Source organism: Molossus molossus, unplaced genomic scaffold, assembly GCF_014108415.1.
Source record: "Molossus molossus isolate mMolMol1 unplaced genomic scaffold, mMolMol1.p scaffold_m16_p_19, whole genome shotgun sequence".
NCBI lineage: Eukaryota > Metazoa > Chordata > Mammalia > Chiroptera > Molossidae > Molossus > Molossus molossus.
In genome coordinates this window covers 48,710,278-48,719,971 of record NW_023425354.1, presented here as the reverse complement: position 1 = coordinate 48,719,971, position 9,694 = coordinate 48,710,278, and the positions used below count along the sequence as shown (strand labels likewise).

General features: G+C 44.3%; 6 non-coding genes and 1 pseudogene across 6 annotated transcripts; 6 read left to right on the top strand and 1 right to left on the bottom strand.

Moving 5' to 3' along the window:
• The first annotated feature begins 707 nt into the window (after nt 1–707).
• Nucleotides 708–781, top strand: TRNAI-AAU. Its single transcript has one exon. It is a non-coding gene; the product is annotated as a tRNA-Ile (tRNA).
• A 446-nt stretch (nt 782–1,227) lies between these two features.
• Nucleotides 1,228–1,309, top strand: TRNAS-AGA. Its single transcript has one exon. It is a non-coding gene; the product is annotated as a tRNA-Ser (tRNA).
• A 315-nt stretch (nt 1,310–1,624) lies between these two features.
• TRNAT-AGU lies at nt 1,625–1,698 on the top strand. Its single transcript has one exon. It is a non-coding gene; the product is annotated as a tRNA-Thr (tRNA).
• A 932-nt stretch (nt 1,699–2,630) lies between these two features.
• Nucleotides 2,631–5,471, top strand: LOC118634892 (annotated as a pseudogene).
• TRNAP-CGG lies at nt 3,711–3,782 on the top strand. Its single transcript has one exon. It is a non-coding gene; the product is annotated as a tRNA-Pro (tRNA).
• Nucleotides 4,354–4,425, top strand: TRNAD-GUC. The gene has a single exon. It is a non-coding gene; the product is annotated as a tRNA-Asp (tRNA).
• A 2,186-nt stretch (nt 5,472–7,657) lies between the features above and the next one.
• TRNAG-UCC lies at nt 7,658–7,729 on the bottom strand. Its single transcript has one exon. It is a non-coding gene; the product is annotated as a tRNA-Gly (tRNA).
• Between the last annotated feature and the right edge of the window lie 1,965 nt (nt 7,730–9,694).

The window sequence follows — 9,694 nt, the reverse complement described above, 5'->3', positions numbered from 1 at the left end:
TCGGTGGTCTCAGTCAGCAAGGTTGGGCTGGGGAAGAAGTAAAATATGCAGGTCTAAAGTTTTGGGGAAGTACAAGTGGGTATAAGGGGGTGGAGGGAACATCAACAGTAGGCGAGGCATTTAAGGAACCTATACTATGGAACCCCAGTAAAGTGGTCTGTGATGTGGTTTTTCCATGGGTCCAGCCTAAAGCAGATTCTTGATCCACACCATTAGACTGGTAGGAATTCCTCAGTCAGAAACCACGGACTTAGGGGTTGCAGGATCAATTAATTGGGGGTGTTCGTGCATTGCTCAGTGAATAGGTAGAACCTAGTCACACCTCTTAAAGCCATACAGAGGACATTCCTTTCTGGCCTTTTGGTTTTTCCATTGATTTTTAGAGAGGGAGGGAGGGAAGGGAGAGGGAGAAAGTGAGGGAAAGAAACATCAATTGGTTGCCTCAAACATGCAACCCAGGTAGTGCCTTTGACGGAATGGAACCCAAGACCCTTGGGTCTGAGAACAGAAGCTCTAACCATTGAGCAACATGGGTTAGGGTTTTCCTGGCCTTTTAAAGATCACTTCCAGTTTGTAGTTGGGAAACTTTTAGAGCATGACTAGTGCCACATGAAATTTTATTTTCTGAAAAGTTGGTGGTGCTTGTATAATTTAGTAGTTTAGATATGTGGATTTGGGGATAAAGTTAATACTCCTAAAACACCACTGGCCGGTTAGCTCAGTTGGTTAGAGCGTGGTGCTAATAACGCCAAGGTCGCGGGTTCGATCCCCGTACGGGCCAGCAAACCGAGGTGACTCGCGTTGTACTTTTTTTTCCTTCCACTCATTGTGTTACCAGGAAGTTTCTGCCGAAACCAGTTGCTTTCTGACAGCAAACACAGGACCGATTGCTTTTCAAAACCCAAATTGTTAGCTTACTCCAACCTTTGGAAGGGTGCTACCTGGGCTGGGGCACAGGGAGTGTTTCCCGGCAGATTTCGCGTGTAATCTTCCTTGAAGCGCGTTGTTGGAGGCCGGTGGGAGAAAGGGGAAGATCCAGGATCTGGATCCCAGAAAGGCGGAGAGTGAGGCGGAGTCACGAACGAAGGTCGCTTCCAGTTCTAACTTGCTCTGGTGTTCGCACTCGCCAGTCTCCTAGTCCTGGAACCCTAAAACAATAAAAGGGGTAACGTCTGGTGGGCATGGAAACTAAGAAAGGTTTCAGACAAGCTGTGTGGATACACATATGTAGTCGTGGCCGAGTGGTTAAGGCGATGGACTAGAAATCCATTGGGGTCTCCCCGCGCAGGTTCGAATCCTGCCGACTACGTGTCGTCATTTTTTAAAAATTACCCTCACCCCCATCCCTCTCCCCGATAAGCCCAAAATCAAACATTCGGTGCTTCAGAAATCCTTCCATCTCAGTAATCCTTGATTCTGGGAAGCTCCCCCAAGTGAGCACTTTTGGAGAAAATTGAGATCTTTGATTTACTTCTTTCAAAGCTGGAAGGATCCCATGGATAGATGTTTGCCGCGAAACCGAGTTGATATATCAAAATTAATTTTAGAAAAATCTTAAACTGATGTAGCCAGACTCAGCAATATTTTCCTATAGTGTAGTATCCGAGAGAGCTTAGCTAACTTTGGCGCCGTGGCTTAGTTGGTTAAAGCGCCTGTCTAGTAAACAGGAGATCCTGGGTTCGAATCCCAGCGGTGCCTTTAGTTACAAGTCTGAAATTGTTCCCGTTTTTTCGCTGAATACATATCCCCTAATGGATTTATCAGTTTTTATACTAGAGGAGAGGATGCAAGGGTTATATAGTTTCACACTCAGAGCATCCTGATTTCCCGCAGAGACAAGTTTGCCAGTCCCCTGGTGTCGCTCCAAAATTGGACCTGTGACAAGGCCAGGAAACCTACACCTTCCTTTGCCCAGCTGATGCTACACCCCACTGTTTCTGGTGGGCTAGCCAGGGTGGTCATTCCATCTCCCCAGGCCATAGCCCCAGGATAGTCCGTAGAACCCGACTTACTTTTTTTGTTTGATTCTTCATTATATCTTTTTTTGGTTTGGGAGATATATATATATATATATATATATATATATATATATATATATATATATTTTTTTTTTTAATTTAAACTTGGGGGGGGGGTGTGCATCTCCTATGTGCAGTTCCTGTACCAGGCCCTTCACCTATAGTTGTCTCCATTCTCCACAAGCTGGCAGTCAGTGTTAGGCGTTAGCATAGATGTCTGGCTTAGCACCATCTAGTTTCTTGCAAGAGAGCGCTGAAGGGCTGGGACCCCGTGGACAGGGTGGCAGTAGAGAAGAGCGCATTCCGGGTGGAGTCTTCAGAGACTGTGGAAGGGCAGGGCCCATTTGTGGAGCACTAAAGCTAGGCTGGTGAGGGTAGAAGTAAATGCTGTCGAGAAGGAGGCAAAATGTGGGATCTGTAGGCCGTTGGCAGGGCCTAAACCTCCTTGAAAGGTAGGCAAAAGGTCTGGACACCGTCCACTGGCCCAAGACACCTGGGAAAGAAGAAAAAAGGTGAACCCTTCATTGAAGTTGACCCCCACCAAAGTATCTGCGGATTGATATTTAGGAAGGTCCTGACCACACAAATTACACAACTGGGGTATGGAACGAGATGGTTCAGCCCAGAGATGGTGCCGGGGTGTCCAGTGTTGAACAGGTCAGAATCCTGCTGGGAAGACTCGCCAGAGCTGGTACTGAGCTGAGGGAAGGCAGAAAGCATGGCCTACAGCTGAACCACCAGGTCCTGCCAGGACTCTCAGCAGTCCACAGGTGAGAGCATAGTGAGTGTAATATGCAGTCCGTCTGTATCTGCTGGCTGTGCGCTATACCAAGGAGGCCCTTACCTTCTGGGAGTCTTACGTGGCAGGTAAGAGGGTCTCCTTCCCGGTCGCACCGAGGAGAGAACTGGAGAGTGGAAGCTGGACAGAAGGGTAGGAGTATCCTGATCTTAAAAGCGGGAAGTCCTGGGGCCGATGCTGGTTATGGGTGTTAGGTGTCAGGGACCGTCCAGGCCTGACGCCCCACCCCACTCACACAGGTTGGAGAGCCGATTCCCCTACCTACCCCACCCCGCCAGCTAGTAATCTCATTGACGCCTCTTTCTTGGGTCTTCTTGGCCCCAGGAATTGTTCCACCACCACACGATCTGGAAAGACAGGGAGTTACTAAAGAAAAGGTCTAGCCTGAGGCTAGTCTTGCCCATCACTCCAGGAGGATAGACAGATGCAGGGACAGAAAAAGGGGCTGGTGTTCACCTAGGGATTTCAGGGCTTATTATTTATCCCCAACCAGGCAACTCCACCACTATCTTTAAAGCTCTGCATCGGGGCTCTGGGTCCGAGGACGGCGGGCCGAGGCAGGAAGAGTCGAGATCCCAAGTTATGGAACGGCGGCGAGACAGTGACTGGTGGGAGCGAGAACGCGGGTGCTCAAGGCAGTCTTGGAGGGCTGCCGGGGAATGAGACCGAAACCACTCTTTTCCACTTCCCTGATGTGATTTCCTGGGAAGAGTCGAGCTCGCGGACCCCGAGCGGAGAGAGATACCCAGACCCCTGTACCAGAGTGTTCAGCGTCGGGGTGGAGGGTCGGTCCCTGATCGCCCTCCAAGGCAGTTCCGCCGAGACTTGTAGTTCTAGGATTGAAGCAAGCCCTGTACGACCTCTAAAGGCGTCCGCAGCCGACGCTCTGCGTGGGCTCGTTGGTCTAGGGGTATGATTCTCGCTTCGGGTGCGAGAGGTCCCGGGTTCAAATCCCGGACGAGCCCTGCTTTGAGTTTTGTGGAGACTACACCACCCCAAGGCACCTTGGTATTTGAATGGCACTGAGGAGGCTTTGAAGCAGATGGGCAGAGACCACTTTTGTTCTGAGTGGACACCCGGGTGGCAGGAAGAAGCTCACGATATGCAATCCTTGCCGTGCTAGGAAGAGCGCAGACACATCGGGACTTGATCGGGCAGGACACAGGGCCTGCTCCTTCTTCCTGCTTGGTTCCTCTTCACGACCACGAGAGCCTACTTTCAGTCGGATTGATGCCGATCAACCTATATATGTGGATAGCAATGAAAAGAGGTGGGACCTATTCGAGGGTGGTTTTGCGAGATTCCAGGGACTCAGAACTCAGGTCTCTGCAGCCTTGGAGGCCTCCGTGTCGGTCACTCATGCTCTTTTCTGCCTTTCTGGGGATTCGCGCTCAGTTGTGGTTTAGAGCGTGCATAGGTTTCAGGTCAATATTTCTCAGTGGCCGAAGGGCAGAAGCCCCAGGAACCTCACTTCAGCACGCTGAGTTGGATGAGAGAATCAGATCAAGGATCAGGAAAGGCCGCGATTAACCTTCCTCCTCGTTAGTATAGTGGTGAGTATCCCCGCCTGTCACGCGGGAGACCGGGGTTCGATTCCCCGACGGGGAGAAGTACAGTAATTTTTAATTCTTTGATCTTTCTATTTTAAATCCTACTTATTTAAGAAGTATCCATCCTGGGCCCTGGGGTGGAGATAAAAAAAAGAAAGCGGAAAAGAAAATAAAGAAGAAACTCGGGACGGTCCCTGGTACCGCTGTCCGGAGTCAGTTGCGCTCGTTGCTTCTCCACCGAGGAGACTGCGCGCTCCGCTGCAGCCCCCCGACGCTCGCACCTTTCACTGCGCCGCGACGAAGGCGCTGGAGAGAGCGGCGCGTGCGGCCGGGGTCAGGGTGTGAGCGGAGATGACCAGAGCGGGACAGAAGAGGGAAAGCCAACCCCTAGGCCTGCCAATTGGGATTTGAAGACTGCATCATCTTGCCTCTAGCATCAGTATTTATTTGTGTCCTGTGATCAATTGGGAGCGGATGAGGTAGCCAACTTTGCTGCCTATGCCTTTGCACCAGCCACCCTAGAGACTCCGTTAAAAGCTTTCAGCGTCCTTGTAAATGCCATTCTTTCTTTACACTGTCTAAGTGAAAGAATCTTCGTGGGAAAATTGGATGTTTGATAAGTATTCTAGGACCTACAGTTATGGTCACTCATGCTCCAAAAGAAAAGGCAGATCTAGATTTTGTGGTTTTTGCTACCCCTGTGGTCATTGTGTCCTTGATATTAATCTTCGTGATGGACAGACAAACATTCTCAGTACATAACAATCTGTTTTGTGATCAGAGCGTTTTCTGTCTCCTGTGTTGAGGGCCTGGGCATTGCTATCAAAGAACTGTTTGCTGGGAAGCCTGTGCTGTAATTCCCCTGCCCTGGGCTCTACTGCTGAGTCTCAGATCAACTACCTGAACAGGGCCCTGGACATAGTCAATACTTCTTCCACTGTGACTCAAACCTACTACGTCTTCTTTACAACATCAGTCTTAATTTGTTCAGCTATTCTTTTTAAGGATATGCCCGTTGAGGATGTCATGAGTACTTTGAGTGGCTTCTGCACAATCATTGTGGGAATATTCTTGTTGCATGCCTTTAAAGACATCAGCTTTTAGCCTAGCAAGTCTTCCTTCCTGGGACTTTTCAAAAAGTCCAAAAAGCAATGAATGGCAAACTCCCTAAGATGTATGAAGTTCTTAATAATAATGAAGAAAGTTTAGCCTGTGGAAATGAACAGCACACTGATGAAAATATCTCCTGAAGAAATAGAAATCTGACAGTTTAAGAAAGATGTAATTCAAAGGTTAATCTATAATTGTTGTTACAAACTGAACTGAGTTTCAAAAAAATAATAATATATATTATGTTTTTAAACAGTCTTTTTCATTGAATTATAAAGAAAACTATTCTGTTTATATCATTTGTACTCAGAGTAAAACTAAGATAACTATATTGATAATTTATTAAAATTTAATATGAATAGCAGTTTAATTTAAGGTACAAACCCTAGCTCTAGACTGTATTAAGAGTGCTTAAAGAGAGTTTATTAAAGAACATGATAAGGGGAAAAGTGATTCAAACTAGAGTAAAATAATAATTCACAGGTGAGCAGACATTTGTCCTCCAAATCTAAGAGTGCATGTAGTTTCAGTGGTGGGACAGTAATGCCATTTCAAGGGGTCATTATCAGGAAAGGCAAGAGTGGGAAAAAGTTGTGGAGAATTAAGGGTCCATGTCAAGAATTAAGGGTCCATGTTACTAGTGTGATGGGAGCGAGTTTGATAGGGTGGAAACCTTTTAAAAATCAAGAGTCAGATTGTAAATTGGTATTGAAATTTGAAGGGCATTGAATAGTATGCTGAGAAGTTTTACAACAGGCAATCAAACCACTTTTTACCCAGATAATAACATTATCATATCTGTGCTTCAGCAAATCATCAGTGCCCACATGAAGAAAGATTTTGAGACAAATTGGAGACAGGGGATAACATTTTAAATAATCTAAATGAGTGTCTGTAGCAGTGAAAAGGAAAGTAAAATAATCAAAAGGACCTTTCAGAGGTAGTGTTTATGGGATTTGGTTAAAGATGTACATTGAGGTTTGGAGTCATGGGGAAATTGAATATTGTTATCACAGTTTTATTTCTGCTTTATTGAAAGTACATTGATGTCATCAACTGGGAGGAGTACCAAAAAAGAAGTGAGTTTTAGTAAAAATATGAAATTTTTGTTAGAGATAAAATTAACTCTAAAAAGACCAGACTTTTATTGTCACTCAATTTATAACTCCTACAGTGGGAATGGAGAAGATTGTCACAAGAGGGATGATAAAATAGAGAAAGAATAAGAATATTGAATTATGCTTTCAACTTTGAGAAACACCTACATTTATGGTATTTCTATTGCCTTTTGGAGGAAAAACTCAATCACTGAAGAAGGCAAAAAAAAAAATTTTTTTGGACCCGATTAAAAAAAGAATCAGGAAAATAAAGTGTAATGAAAAGAAATGAACATAATGTTAAGGAGGATAAATTTTACAGCCAAATGATACAGTGTACTTTGAAATGCTGAAAAATAATCTAGAGTTGCAAAATTCCATCCAACTAAAGAAAACTTGATAACAGGTCTAAGTTGATATTTAAAGAAAATCCAGTGGTGTACATGTTAAATTAAAATGCTATGTATTATGTCCTATAAAAAATAAAATAAAGAAGGAGAGTGGTTTGTCCTGACTCTCAAGCTCACATTCTAAATTTCAAGTTTATGTCTTACTTCAAGTAACTTGCATTGTGGCTAAATTGGCCATTATTCTCTCCATTCGATATGTTTATTCGTCATTATTCCTACCGTTCATTAAGCTTATTAGACGTGTTCGTTGAGATAAATTTAAAAACACAGACGGGCAACAACACAAAAGTGACACCGCCTGCATAATTCCGCCTCCAGCCTTGGCATCCTGCGAGATGCTTTCTCCATGACATAAGTGTACGTTTCCAGTCTCATCTTGAAATTGAGCAAGCAGCCTTCTGCCATGCCCCGCACCAGCCAGGGAGTCAAGACTAGAGTTTTTGGTTTTTGTTTTTGCCTTTAGCCTTCCCTTTTTTGCGTCTGTGGATTGGGAGATCTCGCAATCCCAGGCGAAGATTACAGGTCGCTCTTTTCGATGGGAAGGGGTGAGGGGCGCATCGCACCGGGGTCACGGGGAGCTGGTCGGTCACCTTAAACAAGCCTCTAGGCGTGGCAGTGGGGCCAGCGTCAGGCAGTGTATGGGAGGGGGAAAGAAAGAAAAAAAAGGGGACGCTGCGTTGGCCGGGAATCGAACCCGGGTCAACTGCTTGGAAGGCAGCTATGCTCACCACTATACCACCAACGCCAACGGTGTAAGTTTGCTTTACTTGAGCCTTTGACACATTCGACTGTGATGTAATCGTTGGTCTAGATTCGATTCCAGAGAAGGGGGACACCAGTGAAGCTGAGATTGAAGTAACGTCTGCTGTCTTCGGAGCACGCCCCTGTGAGAGTCTGGGCTCCCATCACCGCTAGTGCGCTCCAGTTACCCCACGAGAGACTGGTTATGTCCAGCCTCCAGACGAGAAACCTAGGTAAAGAAAAGGAGGATAGATAAAGGGGTCATCTGAGTCACTGACAGAGCCGGGATTAAATCTAAAGTTTGTCTAGGGTGCCAGAACTTCAGTGACACTGTAATGGCTTTATAAGCCCCAGAAATAAATCTCAAAAACATAAAATCGCTTCGATATTGCGTGAGCTCAGTGTGTCTCAAGGTTAAAGAATTGGGCCTTAAACCAAGTGTGCTTAAGCACAACTTGTCGGGAGGAGGAGGAGGTTTAACTCATTTGTGGGTGCGCATCTAGCTAATTCGCGGTTCGGAGTATCAAACTGACAAAATATTAGGGGCGGGGCTTGAGGGTAAACTCCGCCCCTTTTTGCTCACAATGTTTCTGTCCACTCGACCGGTCAAAACTCGTTGCTTTATAGGTCCCGTGGTGCAGTAGTGATGTATCCGGCTGCAGAAGGCTGCAATGTTCGAGTCACGTCGAAGTCACAAAAGCCAGGTATTTCAGTATCTAATAAATTTGCAGTGACCTTTCTCCGGAAAGGAGAAAATAAAAACTGGTTTTATTAGATAAAAAATAATAATAATAAACCTCATTGTTTCTGTAACTTTCTTTCCTAACTGTCTGAATTTTATCCATAAATACAAATTTTGGAACTTTTATTTTCAGTTTAACTGTTTCCGTCAAATCAAGCAATTACAATAGTAATACCTTTAATCTCATAGATATTTTAGGTATTTTAACACAGAAATTGTTCACTGATGGTCCCCAATTCTTGTTCACAAAATGTATTTGGAACAATAAATATTCTGTATTAGGAAGAATATAACATTAATGAATAATTTTTTATTTGTATTTTTTTATTTAATTAATTTATTTATTTTTGTTACAGATGTTTCTTTTCCCCTCACTGATATCCCCCTCCTCCTCCCTCCCCGCCCTGTCCCAGCTTTGTTGTCCATGTTCATTGTTCATGCATACATGCATATAAGTTCTGTGGTTTATCTCCCCCCACCCCCTCTTCTGGGGATTGTCAGTCTGTACCCCACTTCCATGTCTCTGGGACTACCGAATTCTTCAGACTGTTATGTTCATTATATTCCACAAATAAGTGAGATCATGTGATATTTGTTTTTCTCTGCTTGGCTTATTTCGCTTAGGATAATACTGTCCAGGTTCCTCCATGTAGTCTCAAAGGATAAGAGATCTTTCTTTCTTACAGCTGCATAGTACTCCATTGTGTATATGTACCACAGCTTTTTTATTCATTTGTCTACTGATGGACATTTGGGCTGTTTCCAGATCTTAGCTATTGTAGATAGTGCTGCTATGAACATGGGGGTACTCTTTCTGATTGGTGTTTCAGGCTTCTTAGGAATGAATAATTTTAAAGTAATAGTAATTTACCCTCGTTGTGCTAAACCAGTTTTAAATTTTGGCAACTTAACTTCCAGTATTGTCCATAATCTTGCACTCCAGTATTTTTAATTATAATTGAAATAGAAATATGATTTCATAGTCCTTATAATCATAATTTTAATGAACAACTAAAATTTGATAAACTCTGTAAACTACAGTAGTACCCCCTTCTCTGCAGTTTTGCTTTCTCAAGGGAGGTTTCAGATACCTGCAGTCAACTATGGTTTGGAAATATTAAATGGAAAATTACAGAAATTAAAAAACTCATGTTTTAAATTGCCCACCGTTCTGAGTAGCTTAATGAAATCTGGTGACACCCACTTTGTCCCTTTGTCATCTCTTGG